Source organism: Branchiostoma lanceolatum, chromosome 5 (assembly GCF_035083965.1).
Source record: "Branchiostoma lanceolatum isolate klBraLanc5 chromosome 5, klBraLanc5.hap2, whole genome shotgun sequence".
NCBI classification, from domain to species: Eukaryota; Metazoa; Chordata; class Leptocardii; order Amphioxiformes; family Branchiostomatidae; genus Branchiostoma; species Branchiostoma lanceolatum.
In genome coordinates, this window is record NC_089726.1 from 1,457,752 (window position 1) to 1,470,798 (window position 13,047).

Below are 13,047 nucleotides of genomic sequence, written 5' to 3' on the forward strand. Positions count from 1 at the left end.
CCCGGAGGCCCAGCTGGCCCCTTGGCTCCATTTTCTCCCGGAAGGCCAGGTGGCCCGGCAGACACAGGACCAGCTGGCCCCGTGGCTCCCTTTTCTCCCTGGGGTCCAGGTGGCCCGGCAGACACAGGACCAGCTGGCCCCATGGGTCCCTTCTGTCCCGGAGGCCCGGCAGGCCCAGCTACCTCTGTCGTGTGGTCGATCCGAAAGTTCCAGAGGTTTGTGGAGATATGATAACAAGAATGTGAAGAATGCAATTGATTAGTTCATAATATATCTAGCTGTGTGTTATCAATCCTAAGCCAACCAACGTACATTTTCATCACTACAAAGAAGCGACAAGAAGTCGAATCCACGTCGTAGAATAGGATACTGAAAGAAGTTTGCGTTTTGTTGCGTTATAACTCAAGATCTTTTTGATAGATATTTATGCATTTTGGTATGTGGGTCGTTGTTGAGGTCCCAAAGAAAATGACAATTTTTCCTAGGCCTAGCAATATTTTCGGATATATCATTACTGAGAAAATACCATATGATTTTATGATGGATGATTTATATAGTCATCAACTTCGAAGTTAGGTAGTTTTAAAAATCAGCTTCAGATAAAAATGTTGAAATTGAAGAAAATTTCACATAAATGTACAATTGCATTATTTCAAGCGCCTTAAATCGTTTAGCGGCGATTTGAGTCTACGAAAACTGTTCTTGTCGCCGGTGTGTTTTAAACACCACCCTTGTTTGTTACCGGTCTTCAGCCAAATTGGGAAAATGTGAACTACAAATGTCTTCATTGATTCATCACACACACACATAACATTGTACAAAAAATACCCTTCAAATCAGCACATAAACAGCGCGCTATTGCATTGACCCACAGCTGTCAAGATATTCTGCTAATAAGTTTGTATTCATTGATATTTACAACATTTGTATTCTGCTACATAGTTTGTATTCTGTGATATTTACAAAATACTCACGTTTCACCTCCTTAATTTGGTCCCGAAGCTCTCTCATTTCGTCCTTAAATTTAACTGTATGAAAATGTACGATTGCTGAGTTTTTCAAAATGCTGCCACATTTCAACAGGATTTCCGAAGCATCAATCATAAGGCTGCACCAAGTAATTTTTATGGATGATGTCCTTTGGAGACCCTAAATCTAATGCGAGAGCGCAAAAAAAAAACACAAGAAGGGCCGAAAAAAACAAGATGCCTAGATTTGAAATATAATAGTCGACGACACATGTTAGGACACAAATTGAATGAGAGAACAGTGTAACAACTAACGATTATTTTATTCATCATGAAAACAGCAATAATTTGAATAAATCAGTTGAAATTGAACAGCAGTTGTTGTCCTGCCCTGTTTCTTTCCATATCCCATTGATTTGCGGCACTGTCGTAACTCTTTGGCCATAGCTACAGGAAGCGGAATTTCTTGGGGTTTTTTTCTGGGAACTGACCAAAATCAATGCGCGCGCGGACGTCATCCATAAAAATTACTTGGTGTAGCCTAACAAACATTTACAACAATTAACGTCCTGGTGACCGACTGTCGCCTTCCTCACGGCAATATTGGCCGGTTCTACTTTGCACTACAGCTAGGTGCAGCAGATGCAGCGTTAAGCATCCGGTCACAAAGGTGACTCGGGTGATATAGACTCAGTTATTCCAATCAATTGATGCTATGCTGTAAAACAAAGGAGAAAACTGACCTGCAAAATATGGTAGTAAAACAGCAATGCCTATGACGAACAAAGGACCAAAGATTTGCCAAAATATCTTGAATCGGCTGAGCCATTCCGCCTTGTGGCAGGTGGACTTGTTGTATGCCTCTGTTTGGGAAAAACAAAACGAACATTCCAGTCTGCAATGATCACGTAGATGACCCTCAAACATCCCAACATTTTTGCGACTAAAATTACCGAACGGGGCTCAAATGGACCAAATTATGTTTCAATCAGTCAGCACTAACTAAATCCACCAGGGTACATAATCATAATTCCGCCAGCCTAAAAAGACGTCCAAGCAGATCCTCAACCCATCGTCAGTGTTCCTCAGCATAATACACTCCTGTGTATCTAAACTGTGCGTACCTGGTGGGTGCTGCACAAAAGATATCTTAAACCCACAGTGACTGTTATTCGGAGAGGCGGCTATATGTAACCTGGTGGATAAATGGTAATGTGGTTATATCTTCTTTTGGCATATTTTGGTGATCACTACAAATTCATTGCTTCGTCAATGTAAGAGGAATATTTTGACATGTTTAGGTGTGAATAATTCCTGCTCATTATCATAATTTATGAAAAAAGATCATGAGGGCCACGTTAGGCACTAACAGTACTAACTGAACTTCCCACAATTTTCCCCTTTACTTTTCTACCAAAAATGTTATAATAATATCAAACTGCATACTTTGGAAGTAGTTATGTTTCCAAAAATACATATTAGTGATAATAAAAAAAAATGTTTTGAAAACTGAACCTTTTGTTACGGACCTCGTGAGTTGTATGAGTAATAATGATGAATGTTAATCAAAATGATAATGATACATTGATAATTACAATACATCCAGTTACGGAAGGTCATACTGGCCTTCGTTTTCTAAAAGGAAATGATATTTCACGTCCAGTTATGGAAGGTTACACTAATCTTGGTTATGGAAAAGGAAATGATATTGCACGCGCGCAGTGCACATTATTAACTTACCAGTTGCAGTGCGATCAATCCGAGGCTGCTGCATGGATTCCGCACCTAAAGGAAATTACAAACTTAAGATGTTGTCGACGGCATGCAACTATGCATAAGAAAACAGGATTGTAAGTACAGTAGTCTGCTTAAAAACCAAAGCGAGAACCACAAAGCGAGACAAGAACAGAACGACGTCAGTAGACCTGAAAACGTTTTACCTGCTCCGGAGGCGTACATAGGGTTGAGTACATTCGCAGCGGCGTCGGCACGTGCCTGCCAATCAGTCTGTGGCTCCTGCATGGGTGTGGTGCCTGGAAAAAAATTACAATTTTCTTTTTTCATTTATTTGCAGACGTGCCGGGGCTTTAACACTTATCAGTTACCTAGTTAACTGAAGGGACTTCTAAATGAATAAATAAAGGTCGGTTGAAAGGTAATGTATGACATACTACAGCAAGATAGAATCAAAACATTGGTTAGAATGTGTCATATTGTTTCAATATTAGCAAACAAGCTCATGGGATAGCAGCCAGTCGTCACTTTAATTTTCCACTCTTAGCTACCAATCTTAGAGAATCTTAGAAATCTTACCTGTGTCACTTGTCTCTGACTGTTCCTGTTCTCCAAATTGCATCATGATACCGCTTGTCAGTTTTCTGCGAAGCAAAAACACGTCCTGCCCCTGGAAAGGCGCTTGTTGACTCCCAGACTCAAAGGAATATGAAGCCTCACATCACAACATCAGAAACCAAAGATGGAAGCAATTCGTGTGCGCTGGGTAACATACACCACCTACGTCGAGACAAATTATGTGAACGTCATCGGTTTCGGTATTTAAAATAACTTATCGAAAACAGACTAATGGCATTTTTACTTGTCCATTAGTTAAAAACGTTTTGTATACATACATTCTTTGAAAACTAACCATTCCCAAGTAGCCTGAACATGGCACCTGATTCGGACTCACGCAATCACCCATCCACTCAGCCATCCACTCGCCGCTCACTCAAGCCCCTGCCACACATGTAGCCGACTTTGTCTCCTGCTCGCCTCAATCGACCGAAGTTGCACACTGTCCATAACAATCTGGATCAGTGGCGCGGGGTTCGTGGAAAGGCCTGGAATACGATTGTGAGACGATTAGAAACTAGTCGGGTGTAAAACAGCCTTGTTCTTGGCATGGATAGAAAAAATATAAACTACCAATCGCGCCACGACCACAACCACTTACCAGTTCCCAACTTAATCATGAGTCATGACTCGTTCCAGGACCTTAGAAGAGTCCCTACTAACTCCATCTCAACCAAGATGGCTGCGTCCAGAGTATATGATGACCCCAAGCACAAAGGTGAAAGGTTGTAGGTTTTATAGGTTATAGGTTAATCAGAGGCTCATTTTCGTTAATGGTATTGGATTAGGGGTATTCAGCAATGCAAACCGTAGCATGTTTACCCATGTACTTGTATATAGTAAACCTACATATATTAAGGTGACAAAGGATATCAAGAGGCAAATAATTTCTAACAATTGTAAAATTTGGTTTATTTGAAATGGATATATTATTGTTCATGTGATATTATAAATTGTTATTTATAAGTTTTATATCAGACTGGGACCCCAGTTGAACTTTTTGCACTGCAACTAATAATCCTATAGCAAACTGACTGTTATTTTGGAGAAAAGCTATTGCTTTTCTTTTTCAAGGATCACTGAATATTGAAGAAGGCATTATTATGATATTATCGAAATTGCTAATCTATTATGAATTATAATCTTGAAGCTAGGAGGCTATGGAGGCAATATGTGACTGCACTTGTCCAGTTTGTAAATTTTTCTCTTAAAAAAGGCACTGGTATCCATCAATGCATAAATAAGGCCGAACAAAATTAACTTGTTGGTTCTCAGATTCACCCACTTTATTTTCTTTCTCTTTTTTGAGGATTCCATGTAACGTTACCAATTTGGATGTGAACCGACCCCGAAATGACAATGGTTTTGCACCAACAGTTGAAAAAAAGTCTGTCTTTTTTGTTTTTTCCTTGAAGCCATGGATTAGAAATTCAAATTTCGTTGTTTGAAACATTAACCAGCCAGTTATGTTGACTTTGTGGCTCCTTTGTCGGCATTTGGGTCTGTCGCAGGATGCTCTTTCTATTGTACCCATTCCATGACTTCTCTGCAATAGACTGAGAACCAAGAAATTAATTTGCTATGGCCTGAGAGGTACTGTATCCATCACTTCTGGCTGGCAACTCAGCAATGGCACTCGATCATTTGAATCTTACAATATTCTTTATTAGCATTACATTTGTCATATTGTATTATATACATTTAGCCATTCTAATATAAAGTAAGTTCAATATGAATATCGACCACTTGATGGACATACAAGTAAATGTGGTCGTTATGAGATTGGTGGTCACCATAGACAGATGGTCGTTATAGACAGGTGGTCACTATAGACACTATGGAGGGTAAGCTCGTCAAACCATGATCACTCCTTGTTACAAAAGGTCACTCCATAATTATTAAAAGATTTCTGATTTTGATGTGATACAAATAGTTCTATGTTTCATGAAAAATATTGAATGAAAGGTATAAAGAATTATAAAGCTTTTGTACAGGAATATTATTGCAATATCGAGAAATATCAATAAAGATAATGGAATATGTTCATAAGTAGATTCTAGTCCATTCATATACTGGTAGTCAACTGTAAATCCACACACAGATCAACACACCTGTCCCTGGTGCTGAACACCATACATACACAGATAAACACATCTGTCCCTGGTGCTGAACACCATACATACACAGGTCAACATGCCTGCCCCTGGTACTGAACACCATACATACACAGGTCAACATACCTGCCCCTGGTGCTGAACACCATCCACACACAGATAAACACACCTATCCCTGGTGCTGAACACCATCCACTCACAGATGAACATACCTGTCTTTAGTGCTAAGCACTATCCACTCAATTAAACACATCTGTCCTTAAATTGGTGCTGATCACCGTCCACACAAATGGAACGACTGTTTACGACTGAGGCCACTCACTTCACATATTTCACTCTTCTAGAGAAAGCTATTCCATAAAAGCCAAAAAGTTGTACAGATTCCTTCCAACTTTTAAGTTAGGATTGAATTACTAGTACATTGTTCAGTTACACGTTTTCTCACTGAATTGCTTCATTTCTGTTAAATGATCACAAACGAAAACCTCTAGCAATCCTTCTACATGATTGCTTAGGGTTGACTACCATTATACAGTTACATGTTTCATCTTTTGAAAGCCCCATTATAGTGATGTCATTATTCCCAAGTCAAATCCTTTAGTGGATCAAAAAAATAAGATATAACGTTTACACAGAGAGTTATGAAGTATACAATCTTGATTCTGACAAAAAAGTTACTGCAATCTCATTCTATGTGTATGCTTATGGCACGTTTCATAGCAACAGGATTCGAGAAATACGGTTTTTAGTGAGCAAAAGGGAAAGTGATCTCGATCCAGTTAAGCTTGCTGAAGAGCTATTGGTCTGTCAAGACCCATTGGTCGTGACAGCGAAGATACTCGTAGAAGCTACGTGCAGTATTTGCAAGTTAATTGTACCGGAAAAATTCCCCTAGCACGCTTCGACAAGCACAATGAACAGTGGACGTCTTAAGCTCTAAACCTTAACGTCCCGTCCTAAGGACTGCGGCCCTTTCCGGTAGCGTGCATGTCGGGTGAGTGACACAGCCGGGATCGAACTCACGGCTTCTAGTTCCAGAGGCAAGGCCGCTAACCACTGAAATTTACGCGCTACCGCTTAAAAATGACCTTAAGTAATGGTACGGTTAAATGAAGAACCTGGAACAATCTGGCACATGAAGCGATACGTGCGTTTACATGCGCGGTCGTTCCACAGCGATATTGAGAAAAGAACACAATCGTTCGCGTTTCCCATCCTGCCCTTCTTATCCTTCTTACGTTTGGTTGGTTTTCCCGGAAGCCACGACTTGTAATCACCAAATACAGAACCATCTAGCCACTCAAAGACTCCTTCTGTGTGCTTATCGTGCAGGCCGATCCAGTAGCTGATCCCAGGACGATGCAAGGTGGCCAGGAAGGCGTTGATCGCGGCGTTCTTGGGCATGGCGAGGGTGCCGCCATCTTGACGGCAGGTCAAGGACGCTGCGCAGAAGGTCATGGTTGTCTCGAATGCCTTGTAGCAGATTCCTTGGAACATTGTATAATCTTCGGGACAAGAAGCGAGAATAATCATTTCCATGTACATAGAAAATATTAGAAGAACCCCAATATCCACACTGCCATGTATTTGAAAGAACATCTCGCTATTAGCTTTATCAGTTATTTTCTCAAATTCATATCATCTTTAACTACCTGTAACAACATTTAACTTAATCTACCAAAAGGGACAAAATCGAGATGACTTTGCCACACACAAAAAAAAACGGGTCAAGGTTAGGCACATGATAAAGTGTGTGCTTTAGTTTGTTTACCTGCATGTTCAGGCAGACACATCGATGTATTTGTTGGACCAGGCATTCCGACGGGTCCCATCAGCCCTCGGGGCCCAACAGGTCCGGGTGGCCCGTCCTTCCCCACAGGGCCAGCTGGTCCCATAGCTCCCTTTTCTCCAGGAGGCCCGACGGACTTAGGGCCAGCCGGCCCTGTGGCTTCCTTTTCTCCAGGAGGCCCAGCTGGCCCCTTGGCTCCATTTTCTCCCGGAAGGCCAGGTGGCCCGGCAGACACAGGACCAGCTGGCCCCGTGGCTCCCTTTTCTCCCTGGGGTCCAGGTGGCCCGACAGACACAGGGCCAGTTGGCCCCATGGCTCCTTTCTGTCCCGGAGGTCCGGGAGGCCCGGCAGGCCCAGCTACCTCTGCCGTGTGGTCGATCCGAAAGTTCCAGAGGTTTGTAGTGATATGATGACAAGAATAGGAAGAATGCAGTTGTTTAGTATGTATCTGGCTGCCTGTGTGTTATCAATCCTAAGCCAACCAACGTACATTTTCATCATTACAAAGAAGCGACAAGAAGTCGAATCCACGTTGTAGAGTAGGATACTGAAAGAAGTTTGCGTTTTGTTGCGTTATAACTCAAGATCTTTTTGATAGATATTTATGCATTTTGGTATGTGAGTCATTGTTGAGTTCCCGAAGAAAATGACAATTTTCCCTAGGCCTAGCAGTATTTTCGGATATATCATTACTTAGAAAATACCATATAATTTCATGATGGATGATTTAGATTATCATCAACTTCGAAGTTAGGTAGTTTTAAAAATCAGCTCATTTATAGGCCAATTGGAGTCTACGAACACTGTCGCCGGTGTGTTTTAGACACCACTCTTGTTTGTTATCTATCTTCAGCCAAATTTGGAAAATAAGAACAATAAATGTATTCATTCATTCAACCCCCCCTCACGCACGCACAATATTGGGAAAATGATACACTTCAAATCAGCACATGAACAGCGCGCTATTGCATTGGCCCACAGCTGTCAAAATATTCTGCTAATAAGTTTGTATTCATTGATATTTACAACATGTGTATTCTGCTACCTAGTTTGTATTCTGTGATATTTACAAAATACTCACGTTTCACCTCCTTTATTTGGTCCCGAAGCTCTCTCATTTCGTCCGTAAATTTAACTGTATAAAAATGTACGATTGCTGAGTTTTACAGATCGCTGCCACATTTCAACAGCATTTCCGAAGCATCAATCATAGAGCTCCTTGATTGATTTTAACAGGTTGATAAATTAGAAAGTCCTTTATATTCACAACCAAAGGTTTACAACAGTTAACGTCCTGGTGACCGACTGTCGCCTTCCTCACGGCAATATTGACCGGTTCTACTTTGCACTACAGCTAGGTGCAGCAGTTGCAGCGTTAATCATCCGGTCACAAAGGTGACTCGGGTGATATAGACTCAGTTATTCCAATCAATTGGTGCTATGCTGTAAAACAAAGGAGAAACCTGACCTGCAAAATATGGTAGTATAACAGCAATGCCTATGACGAACAAAGGACCAAAGATTTGCCACATTATTCTGAATCGGCTGAGCCACTCCGCCTTGTTGCAGGTGGACTTGTTGTATGCCTCTGTTTGGGAAAAACAAAATGAACATTCCAGTCTGCAATGATCACGTAGATGACCCGCAAACATCCCAACGTTTTGGGACTAAAATGACTGAACGGGGCTCAAATGTAGCCTCTACCAGGCTCCGCGGGATGGCTGGAAAAATAGTAAAAATTGGCCTAATAGAGTGAATAGTGTGCCAAGGGAGTTAGCTACGGAGAGAGGGTCCAATCTGCCATCCACGGAGCCTGTGCGGACACGGCATCTATAAAGGGTATTAAATTAGGCTGTCAGGCCCGTCACGGACGAGTCGGAAAGCAATAAAAGGATTATTTAGCTACTTCGCACCTATTAGATAGCGATTAATGGACATCAAACGAGATGCCGAGTCCATCAATAATGGAGCTTCACTGTACAGCGGACCTACCCTGTATAGCGAGTACCTCGGCTGATTTCTACTATTTTCCCAACGATAGGACGGAGCCTGGTAGAGGCTAGCTCAAATGGACCGAATTATGTTTCACTCAGTCAGCACTAATTAATTCCACTAGGGTACATAATCATAATTCCGCCAGCCTGAAAAGACGTCCAAACAGATCCCCAACCCAACGTCATTATCCCTCAGCATGATACAGTGAATCTAAACTGTGTGTACCTGGTGGGTGCTGCACAAAAGATATCTCAAACCCACTGTTATTCGAGGAGGCGGCTCTATTTAACCCGTCGGATTAATGATAATGTGGTTATATCTTCTTTTGAAATATTTTGGTGATCGCTACAAATTCATTGCTTCGTCAATGTAAGAGAAATATTTGACATGTTTTAGCTGTGAATAATTCCTGCTCATTATCATACTTCATGAATAAAGGTCATTATAAACTAACCGTTCTAACTTTACTTCCTACAACTTTGCCCCTTACTTTTCTACCAAAAATGTTATAATAATATCAAACTGCATACTTTGGAAGTAGTTATGTTTCCAAAAATACATATTAGTGATAATAAAAAAACTGAACCTTTTGTTACGGACCTCGTGAGTTGTATGAGTAATAATGAGGAATGTTAATCAAAATGATAATGATACATTGATAATTACAATATATCCAGTTACGGAAGGTCATACTGGCCTTCGTTTTCTAAAAGGAAATGATATTTCACCTCCAGTTATGGAAGGTTACACTAAGCTTGGTTATGAAAAAGGAAATGATATTGCACGCGCGCAGTTCCCATCATGAACTTACCAGTTGCAGTGCGATCAGTCCGAGGCTGCTGCATGGATTCGGCGCCTGAAGGAAATTGCAAACTTAAGATGTTGTCGACGGCATGCAACTATGCATAAGATAACAGGATTGTACATGAAAGTACAATAGTCTGCTTAAAGACCAAAGCGAGAACCACAAAGCGAGACAAGAACAGAACGACGTCAGTAGACTTGAAAACGTTTTACCTGCTCCGGAGGCGTACATAGGGTTGAGAACATTCGCAGCGGCGTCGGCACGTGCCTGCCAATCGGTCTGAGGCTCCTGTATGGGTGTGGTGCCTGAAGTAAAATTGCAGCATTTTTTTTCATTCACACCGTATTTAGAAAATTGAGTACGTTTAACATTAATCGTAATATTAGGCAAGATAATTATTTCAAAGAATATGTTACAGGACAAAATTTTTAGCAGTAGGCAACAATTGCAAGCTCACGGAATAGCAACAATGGTCGGTCCTTCCTTTTCACTCTTCGCTACACGTCTTAGAACATGTTGGAAATCTTACCTGTGTCACTTGTCTCTGACTGTTGCTGTTCTCCAAACTGCATCATGATACCGCTTGTCAGTTTTCTGCGCAGTAAAAACACGTCCTGCCCCGGGAAAGGCGCTTGTTGACTCCCAGACTCAAAGGAATATGAAGCCTCACATCACAACATCAGAAACCAAAGATGGAAGCAATTCGTCTGCGCTGGGTAACAGACACCGCCTACGTCCAGACAAATTATGTGAACGTCATCGGTTTGGTTGCTAAGTATGAAAATGACTTATCTAAAACAGACTTATGGTATTTTACTTAGCCTCCGTTACAGGCTCTGGACCGGCTTTTTGGGGGCTAAATAATACACTTTTTGCAGCCAGCCCGTAACTATCAGCCAGCCTCTAGCCGGCTGATAGTTACAGGGCTGGCTGATAGTTACGGGCTGGCTGCAAAAAGTGTATTGTTTAGCCCCCAAAAAGCCGGTTCAGAGCCTGCAACGGAGGCTATAGCAAACTGTAGTCTCTCTGGTAAGCTAACTCCCCCGGTGTATATCTGACTATTTGGCCAATTTCTACTATATTCTAGCGACCTGTGGAGCCTGATAGAGGCTACCTCCAGCCGCATTGAACCGCTTTTGTGTGTAACGAACGTTGCGTTAAAAACGATAACAACAATCGCGTTTTAGGCGCTCCAATGCAACAAATAGGTCGTCAGTCCTCTCCAGCAGCTTGACGGTAATGTGGTATACATTAGAAATTACGTACTGTCTAAAAAACACGCACGGATTTTTGTGTGTAGAGGACATGAATAACCGGTCGTAATTTCCCCCACCGTATCTGCTTGGAGATTCGATTGAGCTGTTGAACGTCTGTCTGAGTGGGGGGGGGGGGTATTGAACAGTACACAGGGCTTGGAGGGCGTGGAGAGAATATGAATATCCTATGACGCTTTGCGCAGGGGCAATCATTTGAATGAAATGCGTTCATGCGCATCGTCGCATTGCCGTGCGATTTGTGTGCAAAGCAAGCCACACCGAATCCCCCCTAGTCGCCAAAGACACACGGACTTTTCTTTACGGATGGAAAACAACATTTGGGTTTTGATAAGGGCGAGACCGACTGAATCTTTGGTTGTTGTATTTTTTTGTAGTCACTCTGTCGTCTGTGTACATGTGATTTTGTTTTAATCTACTATTAGTACCACAGACATGTTAAAACATGAAAGATACGTGTTGGTATCTAATGATGTCCTCCATTCGGTTGGAAAGGTTTGTATCAACATTGGGTAACCATGGAAATAACCATGGTGATATGGCGAAAATAGCTGTGACCACACCCAACCAAGGACACGATGTTTTTCTGTACCGACCAAAGAGGGGAAGGCCGTCTGCAGAGACCAACCAAAATGCCAGACGGTCTCGGCGTCATTTGCATAGGCGGACTGACTTTGACAAGGTGCGACCGCGGCGTAACCATGGAAATCACCATGGAGATATGCTGAAAGATGACTCGTGCTAGGCAACAGGTGACCACGCCTACCCAAGGACACGATGTTTTTCCGTACCGACAGAAGACGGGACGGTCTCAGCGTCACTTGTAGAGCTAGAGACGGACTAGCCATGGCCGGACGGGACCGCCGGGTGGCGAGGAGCCGACTGGTCTCCGCCGGAATCGCCTGTTGGCTGCTGATTGTCACGGGTATGTGTTCTTTGTCTGCTTTGTATTTGATGCCTACCTTTACGTAAACTCTACCAGCCTCTGCGGGTCGCTGGGAAAATAGAAATTGGCCAAATAGAGTCAACTGTATGAAGGGAGTCGGTTATGGAGATAGGGTCCATCCTCCATGGCCAAAGTCCCCCGGCAAATGTTCTCTCTATAGCCGACGCGGTTAGTCTGGTGGAGACTAACCTTTACGCATGTAGCCGTCTGGTGCTAGGGCTCTACTTCAGTGCTTACCTGTATTAGGTTGAGCGACTGGCTAGGTTGCCGACATTCCTTTATAAATCTAAATCACAATTTCAAGTGTCAGAACAGAAAAAGTAACATCACTTACAAATACCCTTCGCAATTACCATGGACGGTGTGTATGAACAGTTGTGACTACGGCCGTGTACAGGTATCCTGTAAATGTACCTGTCCAACTATTTAGCTACATGTACAGGTCCGGACCTGAACGCCAACTGTACCTGTACCTGTAGCTGGTGGGTGCCATTTTAGACTTAAGTCAGATGAACCCTGTCCCAAAGATGAGTGGTTTTTTTTTACAAATTCGCGTTATAAAAATTTGTAAATACATGTACTGTTTCTTTGATATCAAAACATGTGTAGATATTCAAAACGTTGTTATTGTATTTGATATCTCGCAATGAACATGCTATTAATTTTGGATACAATCCACAAATAATCCTCATGTGATAAAAACCTTTGCAACATCCTCTTACAAAGATGATAGCTTACCACTAGAGTAATATGTCGGACATGCCAATAATTGGCCGAACCTCTTTAACTACAGGTACAGATCCG